Raw genomic sequence first — 19,096 nt, forward strand, 5'->3', positions numbered from 1 at the left:
ATAGGATTCTCCCATGTAATTCACCTCTTCCATTGCTGGGTTCTCAGGATCATAAGCTTTTTCTTCAGATGAAGCTTCTTTGGTACTGACTGTTGCTGCTTGCATCCCAGACAGACTCTGAGAAATCATATTGACTTGCTAAGTCAATATTTTGTTCTGAGCCAATATGGTATTCAGAGTATCAATCTCAAGAACTCCTTTCTTCTGACTTGTCCCATTATTCACAGGATTCCTTTCAGAGGTGTACATGAATTGGTTATTTGCAATCATTTCAATGAGTTCCTGAGCTTCTTCAGATGAAGAGATCCTCCAGCAGAGCTATCCAATGACATCTTGGACAGTTCAGACAGACCATCATAGAAGATACCTATGATGCTCCATTCTGAAAGCATGTCAGAAGGATACCTTCTGATCAATTGCTTGTATCTTTCCCAAGCTTCATAGAGGGATTTACCTTCCTTCTGTCTGAAGGTGTGGACTTCCACTCTAAGCTTGCTCAATTTTTGAGGTGAAAAGAACTTTGCCAAGAAGGCATTGACTAGCTTTTTCCAAGAGTTCAGGCTTTCTTTAGGTTGTGAATCTAACCATGTTCTAGCTCTGTCTCTTACAGCAAACGGAAAAAGCATAAGCTTGTAGACCTCGAGATCAACCCCATTGGTCTTGACAGTGTCACAGATTTGCAAGAATTCAGCTAAGAACTGATGAGGATCTTCCAATGGAAGTCCATAAAACTTGCAATTCTGTTGCATCAGAGAAACTAATTGAGGCTTAAGCTCAAAGTTGTTTGCTCCAATGGCAGGGATTGAGATGCTTCTCCCATAGAAGTCGGGAGATCCTTGCATTGTTGGCATTGTTGTTGTTTTCGGCTGCCATGGCTTCTTCTTGTTTGAAAGTTTCTGTTAGGTCCTCTATAGAGAGTTGTACTTTAGCTTTTTTTAGCTTTCTCTTCAAGGTCCTTTCAGGTTCAGGATCAGCTTCAACAAGAATGCCCTTGTCCTTGCTCCTACTCATATGAAAAGAGAGGAAAAGAAAATATGGAATCCTCTATGTCATAGTATAGAGATTCCTTGAGGTGTCAGAGGAAAATAAAAATAGAAGGATGAGGTAGAGAAGAGAGAATTCGAACTTATCAAGAGGGACAGAGTTCGAATTGCTGATAATGGAGAAGAGTTAGTCCTTTAAATAGAAGGATTTGAGGAGAGGGGAAGAATTTTCGAAATTAAAGAAAAAAGATTTTGAAATAATTAAAAGAAATTTTGAAAATTTGGTAAATGATTTTCGAAAACTAAGATTGGGAAAGAAATTAAGTGATTTTTGGAAAAGATTTTGAAATTAGAAATAAAAAAGGTGTGATTGAAAATTAATTTTGAAAAAGATGTGATTGAAAAGATATGATTGAGAAGATATGATTGAGAATCAAATTAAAAAGAGAAATTTTTAAAATTAAAGTTGATTACTTGACTAACAGGAAATTAAAAGATATGATTCTAGAATTAAAATTTGATCCTTTCTTAATAGGCAAGTAACAAGTTGAAAATTTTGAATTAAATCATTAATTGTAGCAAGGATTTTCGAAAATAATAATAATTTAAAAAAATAGAAAGAAATTGATTTTGAAAAGATATGATTGAAGAGATATGATTTGAAAAAGATTTGAATTAAAAACAAAATCTTCCCTCTAGTGTCCTCCTGGCGTTAAACGCCCAGAATGGCATCCATTCTGGCGTTTAACGCCCAAAATGCTACCTTTTTGGGCGTTTAATGCCCAGCCAGGTACCTTGGCTGGCGTTTAAACGCCAGTTTTCCTTCCTCACTGGGCGTTTTGAACGCCCAGCTTTTTCTGTGTAATTCCTCTGCTGTCTATTCTGAATCTTCAATTCTCTATATTATTGACTTGAAAATACATAATTTTGAAAACTTTTTGAATTTTTTTAATGATGAGAAACAATCAAAATGCAACTAATCATGGAAAACTAAGATTAAATCAACAATGCATGCAAGACACCAAACTTAGAAATTTTCATATTAGAGACACTAACAAATTGAGAATGCATATGAGAAACAACAAAACACACAAAACAAGAGAATTTAAAGATCAGAGCAAGAAAATCATCAAGAATAACTTGAAGATCAATGAAGAACATAATGCATGTAATTTAAGATTAGACACTAGACTCAAACAAGAAACATAAAATATTTTTATTTTAAGATTTTATAAATTATTTTGTGATTTTTCGAAAATTATTTGGAAAAGAAAATAAAGAGATTCAAAATTTTTAATACGAATTTCAGGAATCATGCAATGTTAGTCTAAAACTCCGGTCCAGGAATTAGACATGACTTACTAGCTAGCCAAGCCTTCAATGAAAGCTTCGGTCCAAAACACTAGACATGGCCAATGACCAGCCAAGCTTTAGCAGATCATTACTTTCAACACCAAAATTGATAGAAATCAACAAGCTCTTGTGATGATAAGTTGAAACCTTAGTCCAAAAGATTAGACATGGCTTAACAGCCAGCCAGACTTCAACAAATCATCGTGAAAATCTAGAATTCATTCTTAGAAACTCTGAAGAACAGAATAGAAAATTTTTTTTGTATTTTTGAAAATTTTTTCGAAAATAAAAAGTAAAAAGCTTAAACATAAAATAAAATTACCTAATCTAAGCAACAAGATGAACCGTCTGTTGTCCAAACTCGAACAATCCCCGGTAACAGCGCCAAAAACTTGGTGCACGAAATTGTGATCATCAATGGCGCCAACAACTTGGTACGCACAATTGTAATCTCAACTCTTTGTCAAAACTCCGCACAACTAACCAGCAAGTGCACTGGGTCGTCCAAGTAATAAACCTTACGTGAGTAAGGGTCGATCCCACGGAGACTCTCGGCTTGAAACAAGCTATGGTCATCTTGTAAATCTCAGTCAGGCGGATTCAAATGGTTATGGACAATTGATAATTAAAATATGAATAAAATATAAAATAAAGATAGATATACTTATGTAATTCATTGGTGAGAATTTCAGATAAGCGTATGAAGATGCTTTGTTCCTTCTGAACCTCTGCTTTCCTATTGCCTTCTTCCAATCATTCATACTCCTTTTCACGGCAAGCTTTATGTTGGGCATCACCGTTGTCAACGGCTACTTCCCGTTCTCTCAGTAAAAATGGTCCAAATGCCCTGTCACCGCATGGCTAATCAGCTGTTGGTTCTCGATCATGTTGGAATAGGATCCATTGATCCTTTTGCGTCTGTCACTACGCCCAACACTCGCGAGTTTTAAGCTCGTCACAGTCATCCCTTCCCAGATCCTACTCGGAATACCACAGACAAGGTTTAGACTTTCTGGATCTCAGGAATGGCCGCCAATAATTCTAGCCTATACCACGAAGGTTTTAATCTTAGATTAGAAACCCAAGAGATACTCATTCAAGCTTGTTTGCTTGTAGAACGGAAGTGGTTGTCAGGCACACGTTCATAGGTGAGAATGGTGATGAGTGTCACAGATCATCACATTCATCATGTTGAAGAACGAATGGATATCTTAGAATAGAAATAGGCTTGAGTTGAATAGAAAAACAATAGTACTTTACATTAATTCATGAGGAACAGCAGAGCTCCACACCTTAATCTATAGTGTGTAGAAACTCCACCGTTGAAAATACAAAAGTGATAATGGTGATCATTGGCTTCGGCCCCAGAGAGGGAACCAGAAGAACCAAGATCAAAAATATGATCAAGTGTGTAAAAGTCTATCAAATACAATAGCAAAAGGTCCTATTTGTAGAAAACTAGTAACCTAGGGTTTATAGAAATAAGTAAATGATGCAGAATCCACTTCCGGGCCCACTTGGTGTGTGCTTGGGCTGAGCGTTGAAGCTTTCACGTGTAGAGACTTTTCTTGGAGTTAAACGCCAGCTTTTGTGCCAGTTTGGGTGTTTAACTCCAGCTTTTATGCCAGTTTTGGCTTTTTGACGCCAGAATTTCTATGCTGACTTGGAACGCCGGTTTGGGTCATCATATCTTGGGCAAAGTATGGACTATTATATATTGCTGGAAAGCCCAGGATGTCTAATTTCCAACGCAATTGAGAGCGCACCGATTGGGCTTCGATAGCTCCAGAAAATCCACTTCAAGTTCAGGGAGGTCAGAATCCGACATCATCTGCAATCCTTTTTCAGCCTCTGAATCAGATTTTTGCTCAAGTCCCTCAATTTCAGCCAGAAAATACCTGAAATCACTGAAAAACACACAAACTCATAGTAAAGTCCAGAAATGTAATTTTTATTTTAAAAACTAATAAAAATATAATAAAAACTAACTAAAACATACTAAAAACAATGCCAAAAAGCGTATAAATTATCCGCTCATCAGTTATGTATATCCAGGCATGCTTTGTTGAATCTTTCCATGTAGCTGCATAAACTTTCCCGATCTCCTTGTTTGATTCCTAATAAACTTGGGGCGTGTTTGGTTTTGTCTTTCTGGATAGAGAATCTGGCTAGAAACTTTTTAGCCAAGTCGTCAAAGCTTGAGATGGACCTAGGGGGTAGGTTGTCGAACCACCTAATCGCCATTTTGGTTAGGGTAGTCAGGAAGGCTTTGCAGCGAACTGCATCCGAGGCATCTGTCAGGTACATTCAACTTCTGAAATTACTGAGGTGATGGCTGGGATCTGCCGTGCCGTCGTATAAAGGCATATCCGGGAGTTTAAAGTCCTTAGGGATTTTGGTCTTCATGATCTCCCTAGTGAATGGATCTTGATCCTTGCGAGAGCTATCCTTATGGGTGGATCGAGTAGCTTTGGCTTTAAGATCAGCTTCGAGTTTTAGAAGTTTATTTTCTAATTCCCGGCGCTGCCTTATCTCCCTTTGTAGATCTTTCCCAGCTTCTCGCTAATGTTGGGCTTCTTTTTCAAGTTGTTTTAAATGATCTCGAAGCGTCTCTAGAGCTCCCGGGTTCGGTAAGTTTTTGTCCCCATTAGATTCCGGGGTATCTTTTGGTGTAGTATCCGCGTTTTTGTGCAGCGTTCTATCTTCTAGATCTGAATCATGGTCGTCTGCCATGGTGATGGGATGACTTCCAAATTTCCCGGCAACGGTGCCAATGTTCCGAGGGTTACCTAAAACTGTAGGTCAATCTTGGATGAGATCTTCTGTGTTGATCGGAGATGACGTGTCTGGCTTTGAGTGGAGGCCGGAGCTATCGTATCCGACTTGTTGAGCTGGGATGCACTGCCGATCCTTCGTCACCGGAGGGTGGGGGGTACTTGCAAAGGACTCCGATGCTTAAGTTAGCAAGGGTATTAAGCAGGTTTTTAGTAGAATCAGAGTATGAGTTATACCTGGGTACTCCAGTGTATTTATAGTAGTGTAGAGTGACCTTTTTAGATAAGATAAGTTAGTTATCTTATCTTATCTTATCTTATGAGTGAGGTCATCTTATCTTCAAGGGAACCACCCTTATCTCTGTAGGCTTGGGCCGCCTTTGGATTTGGTCGTGTTCCTCTATCTGGGCCCTTTATTGGGCTTTTCTGGCGATTTGGCCGAGCTCTTTGAGAAGAGGTCGGATAGTCTGACTTGAAGAGGTCGGTCACCTTGTCGCTAAACATCCCAGGTCAGATAGCTCGACCCAAGGTATGAACACTTTCCAACATGAACTGAAGAAAAATTTAAACTTTACCAAGAAATAAAAGGAACGATGAAAGAAGTAAAGAAACGAGAGCCAACCTGAAGAAAAAGGAGAAAGCTCTGCAGAAGTTGAAAGACGGAGCAACAAAATCGCCTTTCGAGCAAAGCACCAACAATCGCCAAACAGCGTCGCAGAGAAAAGGGGGGAAGTTACAGAGAAGAGAAAACCATTTTTGTGTGTAAAGTTCAAAATAAAAGAGGCAAGAGAAACGGGGCATTAAAAACTAATTAATGAGGATATTAAACCCTCGCACATTTTCAAGACAAGAATGCAAATGCAAGGCGCGCGCTTTTAAAAAGAAGCGAAGGAGAAACGCTTCACATTCAAAAGCTTCAGCAAAATCAACCAAAGTGCTCGAGCTCGGCTTTACCAGTGAAGGATTGGAATCCTAAAACTAAAGGACTCGACCTCAAAAGGAAGGCCGCACTCGAACAGGGGCACTGTTCATACCCTGAGTCGAGCTGTCCGACCCGGGTTGTTTAGCGACAAGTCGACCGACCTCTTTAGGTCAGGACTATCCAACCTCTTCTCAAAAGAGGTCAGCCAAATCACTAAGAAAGCCCAAAAAGGGCCCAACAGAGGAACACGACCCAAATCCAAAGGCAGTCCAAGCCTATAGAGATAAGGGCGGTTCCCTTGAAGATAAGAATGACCTCACTCAAAGATAAGATAAGATAAGATAACTATCTTATCTCCAGAAAGGTCACTCCACACTACTATAAATACACTGGAGCACCCAGGTATAACTCATACTCTGATTCTACAAAATACCTGCTTAATACCCTTGCTAACTTAAGCATCGGAGTCCCTTGCAGGTACCACCACCCTCCGGTGACAAAGGATCAGCAGCATAGTCAGCCCAACAAGTCGGACACAACCGCTCCAGCCGCCGCCCACCAGTCGGACGTGTCAGCTCTGACCAGTACAGAAGATCTCATCCGAGATCGACCTACAGTTTCAGGTAACCATCGGAACAAGAAGTGTTATTGAAATTCTGTTGCATTTGTTGTTGATTTTCTCACCCAAAATTTGGGTGATTCCTCCACCCCGAATTATAAGTCTTGGAGAAAGGGACATTATTGGAGGGTCTAAAAGATTTCCCGTGTAATTGACCTATTCAGGGAAAAAGTGACCATAATCATAGTTCTCACCTTGAGGAAATCCACCACTCATATCATAAGAAGCATCTTGTGTATTGATGGCTGAGACTTGCAATCTACTCAAGTGTTGAGTAATAGCACTTATCTGTTGAGACATGGCTTTATTCTGAGCAAGAAGTATGTTTAAAACATCCAATTCCATGACTATTTTCCTCACGGAGGTCCTCTCAGAAGAATACAGATATTGGTTGTTAGCAACAATCTCAATCAAATCTAGAACCTCCTTAGGGGTCTTTTCCATGTGAAGAGATTCTCCTGTGGAATTATCCAAAGACATTTTGGCAGCCTCAGTAACTTCATCATAAAAGATCTGTAACTGTATCCAGTCTGAAAACATGTCAGAAAGACACTTTCTGAGCATCAGCTTGTACCTATCCCAGGCTTCAAAGAGAGATTCACCCTCTTTCTGCCTAAAAGTCTGAACATCAGTCCTTAGTTTGGTCAGCTTCTGAGGTGAAAAGAATTTGGTCAGGAACTTGTTGACCAAATTGTCCCATGTATCCAAGCTCTCCTTGGGTTGTATGTCAAGCCACTACTTAGCTCTATCCCGTACATTAAACGAAAAGAGCAACAACCGATAAACATCAGGATGAACTTCATTGGTATTCACTATATCACAGATTTACAGAAAATTTGAGATGAATAAGTTTGGGTCTTCTTGCGGGAGTCCATGAAACTGATAGTTTTGTTGCACCAAAGTAATGAGTTTAGGCTTCAACTCAAAGTTGTTAGTAGCCACCGGAGGTACAACAATGCTACTACCATAGAAGATGGGACTAGGAGAAGTGTAAGAACTAAGAGTTCTTCTAGGTTTCTCAGGCACATTGGGAGCATTAGGAGCATTGACAGTTAGTAATGGCAACATTGTTGTTGTTGTTTAGCTCCATGATGAATTCTTCAGCATCCTCCTTAGAATTCTCTTTGAGACTCTCAACAGCTCTATAAGCTCTAACTTGCTGTTGATGCCTTCTAATGGTCCTTTCAATCTTAGGATCAAATTCAAGAAGAGGTTCCATGTCTCTGTTCCTACTCATAAACAAACAGAAAACAAGAAAAAGTGGGAATCTCTACGTCAGAGTGAAGAAAATTCCCAGTAAGATAACCTCAGTAAAGAAATAAAATAGAATAAACTAAAATAATAAAAAAAGGAAAAATTTTTGAAACATAAAAAAAATTTAACCAAAATTTTTGAAAATTAAAAGAAGGAAAATAAGAAAACAAAGGAAAAATTACTATTAAGTTGATGCACGGAAAACTTGTCACACAACAAATCTCCCTTCGGCAAGTGTACCGAATTTGTCGTCAAGTAAAAACTCACAATAGAGTGAGGTCGAATCCCACAGGGATTGATTGATCAAGCAACTTTAATTAGAAGAATGTTCTAGTTGAGCGAATCCAGAATTTGGGTTGAGAGTTGCAGAAAATAAAATGGCGGGAATGTAAATAACAGAAAAGTAAATGCTAGAATTAAAGGACTGGAAGTAAATGACTGAAAATAAATTACAGAATTGTAAATGGGAATGGGGGATTTGCTCATAAAAGTAAATGGCAAAAATTAAAGAGAATGGGTAAGATCAGAGATGGGGAGTTCGTTGGGCTTAGGAGATGTTGCAATTCTCCGAATCAAGTTTATTTTCATCTCTTCCTCAATCAATGCACTCATTGATCTCTTTGCAATCTTAAGTGATTAAATTACAATTTCTTGCAATTCAATCTCTCAAATCTTGATCAATAGCCAATTCCTTGGTCAATTGCTCATGAGAAGAGATGAAGTATGGTTACTGATTATACCACATGCATTTCCCAAATCAAGTATTGAGAGGGTTATAGTCACATACCCATCCAAACCCAATTTGGTCCAGTATGAGAAAGCATTTCTAGCTTGATCTCTTCATTCCTCTTTCAAGGTTCAAAAGAGATCCAAGTTTGAATAGCTTCTCTTCCAAGATAACTACTCAATTGGATGAAGATCGAAAGCTTTCAAGTAAAATCAAGAGGAAAGATAGAAGAAGAATAATGAAAATTAGTATTGATCCATCTAATTACAACAGAGCTCCCTAACCCAATGAAAGGGGTTTAGTTGTTCATAGCTCTTGAAAATGAAAACAAAGATGGAGAATACATCATAAAACTAGAAAGTGCAAAGAAAGTAAAATACAGAGAGTAGTTCTCTTTTTCCCAGCCCCCAGAACTCCTTTCTCAATTCAAAGCTACTCCTATATATACTACTCTTCTCAGCTTCTAGTGTGATTCTTCAAGTCTTGGGCCTTTGGATCTTGAGTTTGAAGCAGTTCCTTTCTTTATTTGGGCTTGGCTTTACTTGCAGAGAGAAAGTGCGAAGTGGGCGGAGACTTTGGTTCAAGACGTTAGGGGTGTTAATATTTAGTGAGAATATAAGTTCGAGAACGTTAGTGACACTTAACATTGTCACTACCGTTCCAATGCACCCCTTTGCCTCACGTTAAAACCCACGTTAACTAGGTTAACGTGGCTTTTAACGTTGCCCTGTTAACCTTCGAGAACGTTAGTGACACTCAACATTGTCACTAACGTTCCAGTGTGCCCCTTCTTGCTTCACGTTAAAGCCCACGTTAACTAGGTTAACGTGGCTTCTAACGTGGCTCTTGCCATCCTTCGAGGACGTTATTGACATTCAACATTGTCACTAACGTTCCAATGTGCCCCTAGGTCTCACGTTAGAGTCCACGTTAACTAGGTTAACGTGGCTTCTAACGTGGCCATCTTTAGCCATCCCAACGTTAGTGACATTGTTGAGTGTCACTAACGTTGGCTCATCCTTCATTCCTCATCGTTAGCTTCCACGTTAACCAAGTTAACGTGGAAGTTAACGTGACTCTTGGGGGTTGTGTGGTTGCTTCAATGTTACTGACAATGTTGAGTGTCACTAACGTTGTCGACAACTCTTCATCTCTTACATTAGTTCCCACGTTAACCAAGTTAACGTGGGAGTTAACATGGAACTTTGCACCATAGGCCAACGTTACTGACAATGTTGAGTGTCACTAACGTTGGCTTCTCTTCCCCCCCTTAACGTTAGAGGCCACGTTAACTAGGTTAACGTGGCTTCTAACGTTGCCACTTATGAGTAATTGCCAACGTTAGTGACAATGTTAAGTGTCACTAACGTTGGCTCAACTTCTCTTCTCCACGTTAGAGTTCACGTTAACTTAGTTAACGTGACTCTCTAACGTGGGAATTGATGGCTTTTTGAGAGTGTTATTGGCAATCACTTTTCTCATTATCCTTGCAAGTTACCTCCCCTTTTCTTGCTTATTTTTGGTCCTGAAATCAAGCAATAAAGTGCATCAAAGCTCTAGTCCAAGTCATGAGTAATGCAACATAATATTTGTCACTAAACTTATGCAAAATCCTCATGAAATTATGTAAAATGCACAATGTATGCTTGAATCAAGGCATAAGTGAATATCTACCCAAAACTAGCTTATTTCCTAAAGAAATGCATGAAACTAACCTAAAAACAGTAAAGAAAAGGTCAGTGAAACTGGCCAAGATGCCCTGGCATCACAACACCAAACTTAAAGCTTGCTTGTCCCTAAGTAAGTACTGGAACAAGAGAATGATGAATGGAATATCCAGCGGAATGAGTCATTCTTGTGGAAGTTATGTTACTGATTTTATGGTGGTTTCATGCATAGCAACTTAGGTTCATTCCGTTACTGGCTTTCAGACCTTTATCATGTCCTAAAATACCCACTTTGTTTATATCCCATGAGACCTTTATTCATTGATCCTTTTATTGTCATTTCAAGGGTTGTTTGTGTTATTTAGGCTAAGTGCTTTGTAAGGGGGCAACTCTTTAAGATAAGCTTTCAGCCAACACTCCCGAACCAGTTGGTTCAAGGTGCTAGGTGTTGAGACACCCCTAAGGACTTACTCCCTCAAGCCTATCCCCCATACATACACACTACAGGCATTTAGTTTATTTATTTTCTCTTCTTGAGACCTTGGTGTCCAGCACCTCTTTGGGTTACTAAATGTTCTGTAGTGAAGGTTACTCTTGATAGTGGACTTTCAGCTGATAATCCCGAGTTAGTTAACCCAAGTTACCAAGTGATAAGGCACCCCTAAGAGCTTATTCATCCAAGTAGATCCCTCACACAGGGGCACCACAGACACTTGCCTCAAGATTAAAACCATTGATGCCTAGCCTTATTGCTTACTCTTTTTCTTTTGTTTTTCACTTCCATTGTTCTTTCCCTTTTCTCTTATTAGGATCTTGTTATTAAATTAGTCTCATGAGTGTATCCAAAGCAAAGTATTCAGGCCAGATCATTGTCATCCCAGCCTTGTGGTTGAACCAACGTAGCTAACTTATGACTACCCCAAAGATTCATGAATGCACTTCCACATTATGAACTCTACTCTGGTCTTTTAAAAACATAATCATTCTCTTCTTCAATTTGATTTAAAATGGACAAGCTTACAAGTAAATAAGGGAATGATGCAGTGACATTTAAACCAGAAATCATGGACCTATTCAGAAGGAAAACTTAAAAGACAGAATTTTAAAAAGTTTAAACATAACATGGAAGCAGGTTCTATTTCATACAAGATCTTCCTTATTTAAAGCATAGAAAACGATGGACTAAAAAAAACTCCACCACCTTTCATTCATGTGGATGTCCATGCTCCCATCCTTGTTTGTCCTCATTGTGTCTCTCTTGAGTGCTTGTACTTCCACTTCCCTTGCCTTTTCCAAGCAGCTTCCTCCAGAAACCACTATCTTCCATCTTCTTCTTGAGTGTCTCCTTTTGCTGTTTCACTTTCCTCTCTTCTTGTTCTACAAATTCTTTTTGGACCTCATCATATGTAGGGATGGCATAGTGTAGCTGATGCATATTACTGGTCATGTAGTTCAACTCGGCTTGAGTGTTTACATAGAACTCCTCCCTATGTAGTTGCCTTCCTTCATTGAGTACACTGAACTCATTGAAAGTTTTCATTTGGGCTATCTGCCGCTGGTTGAGTTCTTGCAAGTGCTCCTCTTGAATCTCTTGCCTCTCATTCACTTGGTTGATGGCTTGAGTGAGCTGGGAGTATTGTTCCTGCTGCTGCTCCATTTGTTGTTTTTGCCATGCTTTCTGTTGGCTCAGCCGGTTCAGTATTTTCTCTTGTCCTTCCATATGTCTCTGTCCCAAATCTTCAATGGCTCTTAGAAGGTGAGTCATATTCAAGTTGGCTGGGTCATGATGCTCTTCTTGTTGATATTCTTCCTGATGATATTCCTCTTGATGAGCTTCTCCCTGGGCCCTTTGCCTTCCTATATGTGGCCTTCTTAGTTGCTGAGCCGGTGTGGTATAGACCATTCGCTCAAGTGTGACTGGCTTCCCTGGGTTCACCCAGTCTGGACTGCTGTCCTCAAATATTACCTTGGCCTTGTTGCACAAGCGGAGAATGGTGCTGGGGTACCAAAGTCTGGCACCTGAGTCAGCTTTCTCAGCTGAGTCTTGAATCCCTTCAGCAATGAGCTCATGCACTTTGATTTCCCCACCTTGTACTAAGCATTGTACCATAGTGGCTCGATTGATGTTAACCTCTGAATTATTAGCAGCTGGTAGGATGGACCTCCTTACAAGCTCAAACCACCATTTGGCTTCAGGGTGAAGGTCTCCTCTTTTTATGAATCTTGGTCTCCCATCTGAGTACCTCTCCCAGTCAGCGGCTATAACACATATATCTGATGCTATCTCTGAGAGCTCATCCTTATCGGGGCTTCTACTTATCCTTGCCTGATAACTCTCCTCATCAAAATGAGGTGATTTCAAGTGAAGAGCTCTTGTTATGGCACTTGGGCTGAAGTCCACCTCCCTTCCTCTCACATAGCTTTTGAATGTTAGGGCTTTGGTCTTATCCTCTCTAACTGCATTTGCATAGAATTATTTGATGAGGTTTCCATTGATCTTCCCCTCTGGACTGGTGAGCAATTGCCACCCCCTCTGTTCGATTTTTCTCCAAATCTGTGGTGATTCATTGGCATTGATTTGGAAGATTAACTCTGGCAATATCTTTCTGGCCCTTATCCGCTCAAATTCATGCTCATGAAAGGCAGTCTTGAATCTCTTGTCATCAAAAGGAGCACTCTCCATAGGTTCCTTCCTCTTTTGCCTCTTTGAGCTTGATGATGCCATGACTTGAGTTGTTGTTTGAGGGGGTTTGAGGCTTCGGATGGATGAAGAGTGGGTTGGTTAAAGTAATGTGTGATGAAGGGTTTAGTGTGCCAATAGAAGTGTGGAGAGTGGGGATTTGAATGTGAGGAGTGAGCATGCACTAAGGTTCACTTATATAAGAAAATCATGAGTGAATGAAGGGTGTGGATTGCATGAATGTTTACTAGATGGACGGATGGGGTTGTGTATGAAGGAAAGACAAGGATCATCACTTAATGAGAGTGATTGGTTCGGTCTTTAAGGGTCTTCTTTCTCCAATGTTGCATGGCCGCGTTTCCCCATGCGTTCTCTCTTGAGACATGTGGGTAGTGCTCTTCATTAAGTGGCAAAATCTCCCCCATTTAATTGTCCAATCAATCCCTTTTCATGCTTCTTTTCCTTTCCTATAAAGATTTGAAATAAGGAAATTAATATCATAAAAAAAAATTTAAACTCTACGGCTAGAATAAAAGGAAAGAAAGGATTTGATTGTTTATTTATGAATTCCAACTAACTAACTAACTATTGGTGGGTCCTTATATGCATTTTGGTGGCACCATGAGGTGACACCAAACTTAGTTTGGATCACTGTGATGGAGGTTTTGTGTTCAAAGCTCCCAAGACTAGCATGCATCTTGGTTTGCTTTGAACACCAAACTTGTTCCTCACTATATTCTGCATAAGAAGATTTTCACCAATTGTTTGTCAAGTTTGGATTGAAGTTCATAAAGATTGACTTATTCATTATCATCTGAAAGCATATAAAACATGGGTTGCCTCCCATGAAGCGCTTCTTTAGCGTCACTAGCTTGACGTTTTTCCTTCATCATGGTGGTTGGTAGTGCTTAAAGTCCTCCCCTCTTGCTGTGGACTTGTATCCATTGGTTGGATCAATGATCTCCACATGTTCCAGGGAAAGAACTCTGTTGATAGTGAAGACCTTAGGTAATTGAGATGGCACAGTAGGGAGATTAGGGGGAATATCTGGGAAGTAAGCTGAGACAACTATATTCCCTGGAGAGAAGTCTTCCGTAGGGATTTTCTTGTTCCTCCATCTCCTTGGTACCTTCTTCTTTGTTTCTTTTAAGGTTGCATTCCCCTTGGTGACCTCTTTTCTCCAAGGAGTTGTGATGCTGTCTTCACCTGCCTCTAGAGGTTTGGGTTCCTCCAACTCTTCCTTGAGCTGTGGCAATTGCTGTTTTCCTTGTTTGTCAGTTAAGGGGGTCTCAGAATGAGCTGGCTGTGCTTCAGTGCTTCTTTTTTCTTTCAGTGTCTCATTATCATCTGTGCTTAGTTCCTTGTCCTCTTGATCTGTTTTTTGTGAGAGTTTGAATACATCAAAGCTAAGTCATTCATCATGGATTCTCAATATTAGCTCCCCTTTCTCTACATCGATAAGTGCTCTGGCTGTAGCTAGGAATGGTCTTCTCAATATGATTGGGTGAGTGTGACTTTCTTCCATGTCCAGAATGACAAAGTCTGTTGGGAGAAAGTACTTCCCAACCTTTAGCAACACATTTTCCACCACTCCGATTGCTTGCTTTGGAGTTTTGTCAGCCAGTCTGACAATGACATCTGTGGGCATTATCTCATTGATCTGCAGCCTCTTCACCAGGGATAAGGGTAGTAAGTTGATGCTGGCCCCCAAATCACATAGTGCTCTGTCGAACATATTTTCCCCTATGGCACAAGGGATATGAAAACTTCCTGGGTCTCTTCTTTTTGTAGGCAACTCAGGTTGAATAAGGGCACTACATTCCTTGTTCATCACTATAGTCTGCCCTCCCTTGAGTGAGCTTTTCCTGGGAAGAAGTTCCTTCATATACTTGATGAATGCAGGCATTTGTTGAATTACCTTGATGAATGGTATGTTCACATGCAGAGATGCAAACAAGTCTAGGAACCTTGAGTATATTCTCTTTCCCATAGCACCATTGAGCAGTTGAGGAAAGGGTGCATAGAGCTTCAGCAACTCTTGTTGTGACATTTCTGGTTCTTTGTGATCTCTATCCTCCTCCTTTATTGAGTTGTCTTCAGGTTGTTCGAGAAGTTTTCCTTGCTTGTCTTCAGTCTCTTGATCACTTGTAGTGACCATTTTGCAATCTTCCCACCTTACTTTCTTTGCTTCTCCTTTGGGGTTTTTCTCCGTGTCACTTGGGAAGCTATCAGTAGGTTTGGGAATCTTCTCAGCTAAATATCCCACCTGGAATTCCAGCTTCCTAATGGTCTCTCCCTGGTTCTTAATATTGGCTCGCACCTCCTCTTTGAACACCTTATTTTCTTGAATCTCTTGGCATATTCCTTCAAGTAAGGCTTCAATCTTAGAGAGCTTGTCATCATTGATGAGTGATTCGGAGCAGATGTGCTGTTTTGGTTTTGATAAGTGTGTGGAGAAGTGTTGTTGTGGGGGTGTTGAGATGTCCTCTGGGTGAATTGCTGGTGAGCTGCATTGTTGTTGGGGTTGTAACGTCTCTGGTCTTGGTTTTGATCTTGCTCACTTCCCCACCCAAAGTTTGGGTGGTTTCTCCATCCAGGGTTGTAAGTCTTGGAGTATGAATCATAATTTTTCCTTGGTGAATTCCCAATGTAGTTGGCTTGCTCCTGACTCCCCTCTGCTTCTTCATTCACTCCTTCTTGGATTGTTGATGAGATGAGATTGCTGCTACTTGGTTCCTCTCCATCTTCTTGGTGAGGTCAGCTAGCTGCTGGGTAATGAGCTTGTTTTGGGCCAACAGAGCATCTACATTGTTTAGCTCCATCACTCCTCTTGTGTTCCCTCTTTCGGAAGCATAGAAGTAGTCGTTTTCTGCTACTGTTTCAATAACATCTATGGCTTCCTCAATGGTCTTCTTCTTGTTCAAAGATCCTCCAGATGAATGGTCTACGGCCTTCTTTGACTCATAAGAGAGCCCTTCATAGAAAATGTGCAGCTGCACCCATTCGTTGAACATGTCAGGTGGACACCTCCTTGTTAAGTCCTTGAACCTCTCCCATGCTTCATACAGAGCCTCACCATCTTGTTGCCTGAAAGTTTGGACCTCAGCTCTCAGTCTATTGATTCGTTGAGGAGGGTAAAATCTTGCTAAGAATTTGTTCACCACATCCTCCCAAGTTGTCAAACTCTCCCTTGGGAAAGATTCCAGCCACTTGGCTGCCTTGTCCCTGAGTGAGAAAGGAAATAAGAGCAGTCTATAGGCGTCAGGATGAACACCATTAGATTTCACTGTGTCACATATTCTCAGGAAGGTGGTCAAATGTTGATTGTGGTCCTCTTGAACACCTCCTCCAAACGAACAGTTGTTCTGAACAAGGGTGATGAGTTGTGGTTTAAGTTCAAAGTTGTTGGCATGGATTGTTGGCTTTTGGATGCTACTTCCACACTTGCCTGGGTTTGGATTGATGTAAGAGCCCAAAACTCTTCTATCCTCCCCAGCATGATTTGCTCCACCTCCTCTGCCATGGTTGTGAGTCTCTTCTTCATGATGATTTTCCATGTTTTCTTCCATGTTAGGTTCAAAGTACTCCTCAAAGTGTTCCTCCTCTTCTTCAGCACCAACTACACATTTTTCTTTTGCCTCCCTCCTTAGTCTAAGGAAGGTTCTCTCAGGTTCAGAATCAAAGGAAGTTGAAGCCCCGCTTCTTCTCCCTGTCATACAATCAACAAGTACAAGCAAAGAAAATAGGTGCAGACAGTATTTGTGTCAGAATTACTGTTAGTTGTGGGTGATGCAATATATCAAACAGTTAGTGGGTTAGTAAACAGAATTGAAAATAACAAAGAAAAACAAAAGAGTAGAGGGGGAAGGGAAGAAGTTTAACTAAAACAAAAAGTAAATCACTCAAACAGAAAATGAAATTCACAAAATAAAAATGCTCAATCTAGTGATCTTCCAATTTAATCATTGTTGATGCACAATCAATCCCCGGCAACAGCGCCATAAACTTGATGCACGGAAATCTTGTCTCACAACAAATCTCCCTTCGGCAAGTGTACCGAATTTGTCGTCAAGTAAAAACTCACAATAGAGTGAGGTCGAATCCCACAGGGATTGATTGATCAAGCAACTTTAATTAGAAGAATGTTCTAGTTGAGCGAATCCAGAATTTGGGTTGAGAGTTGCAGAAAATAAAATGGCGGGAATGTAAATAACAGAAAAGTAAATGCTAAAATTAAAGGACTGGAAGTAAATGACTGAAAATAAATTGCAGAATTGTAAATGGGAATGGGGATTTGCTCATAAAAGTAAATGGCAGAAATTAAAGAGAATGGGTAAGATCAGAGATGGGGAGTTCATTGGGCTTAGGAGATGTTGCAATTCTCCGGATCAAGTTCATTTTCATCTCTTCCTCAATCAATGCACTCATTGATCTCCTTGGCAATCTTAAGTGATTGAATTACAATTTCTTGCAATTCAATCTCTTCAATCTTGATCAATAGCCAATTCCTTGGTCAATTGCTCATGAGAAGAGATGAAGTATGGTCACTGATTATACCACATGCATTTCCCAAATCAAGTATTGAGAGGGTTATAGTCACATACCCATCCAAACCCAATTTGGTCCAGCATGAGAAAGCATTTCTAGCTTGATCTCTTCATTCCTCTTTCAAGGTTCAAAAGAGATCCAAGTTTGAATAGCTTCTCTTCCAAGATAACTACTCAATTGGATGAAGATCGAAAGCTTTCAAGTAAAATCAAGAGGAAAGATAGAAGAAGAATAATGAAAATTAGTATTGATCCATCTAATTACAACAGAGCTCCCTAACCCAATGAAAGGGGTTTAGTTGTTCATAGCTCTTGAAAATGAAAACAAAGATGGAGAATACATCATAAAACTAGAAAGTGCAAAGAAAGTAAAATACAGAGAGTAGTTCTCTTTTTCCCAGCCCCCAGAACTCCTTTCTCAATTCAAAGCTACTCCTATATATACTACTCTTCTCAGCTTCTAGTGTGATTCTTCAAGTCTTGGGCCTTTGGATCTTGAGTTTGAAGCAGTTCCTTTCTTTATTTGGGCTTGGCTTTACTTGCAGAGAGAAAGTGCGAAGTGGGCGGAGACTTTGGTTCAGGACGTTAGGGGTGTTAATATTTAGTGAGAATATAAGTTCGAGAACGTTAGTGACACTTAACATTGTCACTAACGTTCCAATGCACCCCTTTGCCTTACTTTAAAACCCACGTTAACTAGGTTAATGTGGCTTTTAACGTTGCCTTGTTAACCTTCGAGAACGTTAGTGACACTCAACATTGTCACTAACGTTCCAGTGTGCCCCTTCTTGCTTCACGTTAAAGCCCACGTTAACTAGGTTAACGTGGCTTCTAACGTGGCCCTTGCCATCCTTCGAGGACGTTAGTGACATTCAACATTGTCACTAACGTTCCAATGTGCCCCTAGGTCTCACGTTAGAGTCCACGTTAACTAGGTTAATGTGGCTTCTAACGTGGCCATCTTTAGCCATCCCAACGTTAGTGACAATGTTGAGTGTCACTAACGTTGGCTCATCCTTCATTCCTCATCGTTAGCTTCCACGTTCACCAAGTTAACGTGGAAGTTAACGTGACTCTTGGGGGTTGTGTGGTTGCTTCAACATTAGTGACAATGTTGAGTGTCACTAACGTTGTCGACAACTCTTCATCTCTTACGTTAGTTCCCACGTTAACCAAGTTAACGTGGGAGTTAACGTGGTACTTTGCACCATAGGCCAATGTTAGTGACAATGTTGAGTGTCACTAATGTTGGCTTCTCTTCCCCCCCCCCCCCCTTAACATTAGAGGCCACGTTAACCTAGGTTAACGTGGCTTCTAACATGGCCACTTATGAGTAATTGCCAACGTTAGTGACAATGTTAAGTGTCACTAACGTTGGCTCAACTTCTCTTCTCCACGTTAGAGTTCACGTTAACTTAGTTAACGTGACTCTCTAACGTGGGCATTGATGGCTTTTTGAGAGTGTTATTGGCAATCACTTTTCTCATTATCCTTGCAAGTTACCTCCCATTTTCTTGCTTCCTTTTGGTCCTGAAATCAAGCAATAAAGTGCATCAAAGCTCTAGTCCAA

The 19,096-nt window shown here is 40.3% G+C and overlaps 1 non-coding gene across 1 annotated transcript; it reads left to right on the forward strand.

Moving 5' to 3' along the window:
- Nucleotides 1–15,991: 15,991 nt before the first annotated feature.
- Nucleotides 15,992–16,095, forward strand: LOC148547863 (small nucleolar RNA R71). The gene has a single exon (XR_015898805.1). It is a non-coding gene; the product is annotated as a small nucleolar RNA R71 (small nucleolar RNA).
- Nucleotides 16,096–19,096: the final 3,001 nt, after the last annotated feature.

This window comes from Arachis ipaensis, chromosome B8, assembly GCF_059453495.1.
Source record: "Arachis ipaensis isolate K30076 ecotype BB chromosome B8, ASM5945349v1, whole genome shotgun sequence".
Taxonomy (NCBI): domain Eukaryota; kingdom Viridiplantae; phylum Streptophyta; class Magnoliopsida; order Fabales; family Fabaceae; genus Arachis; species Arachis ipaensis.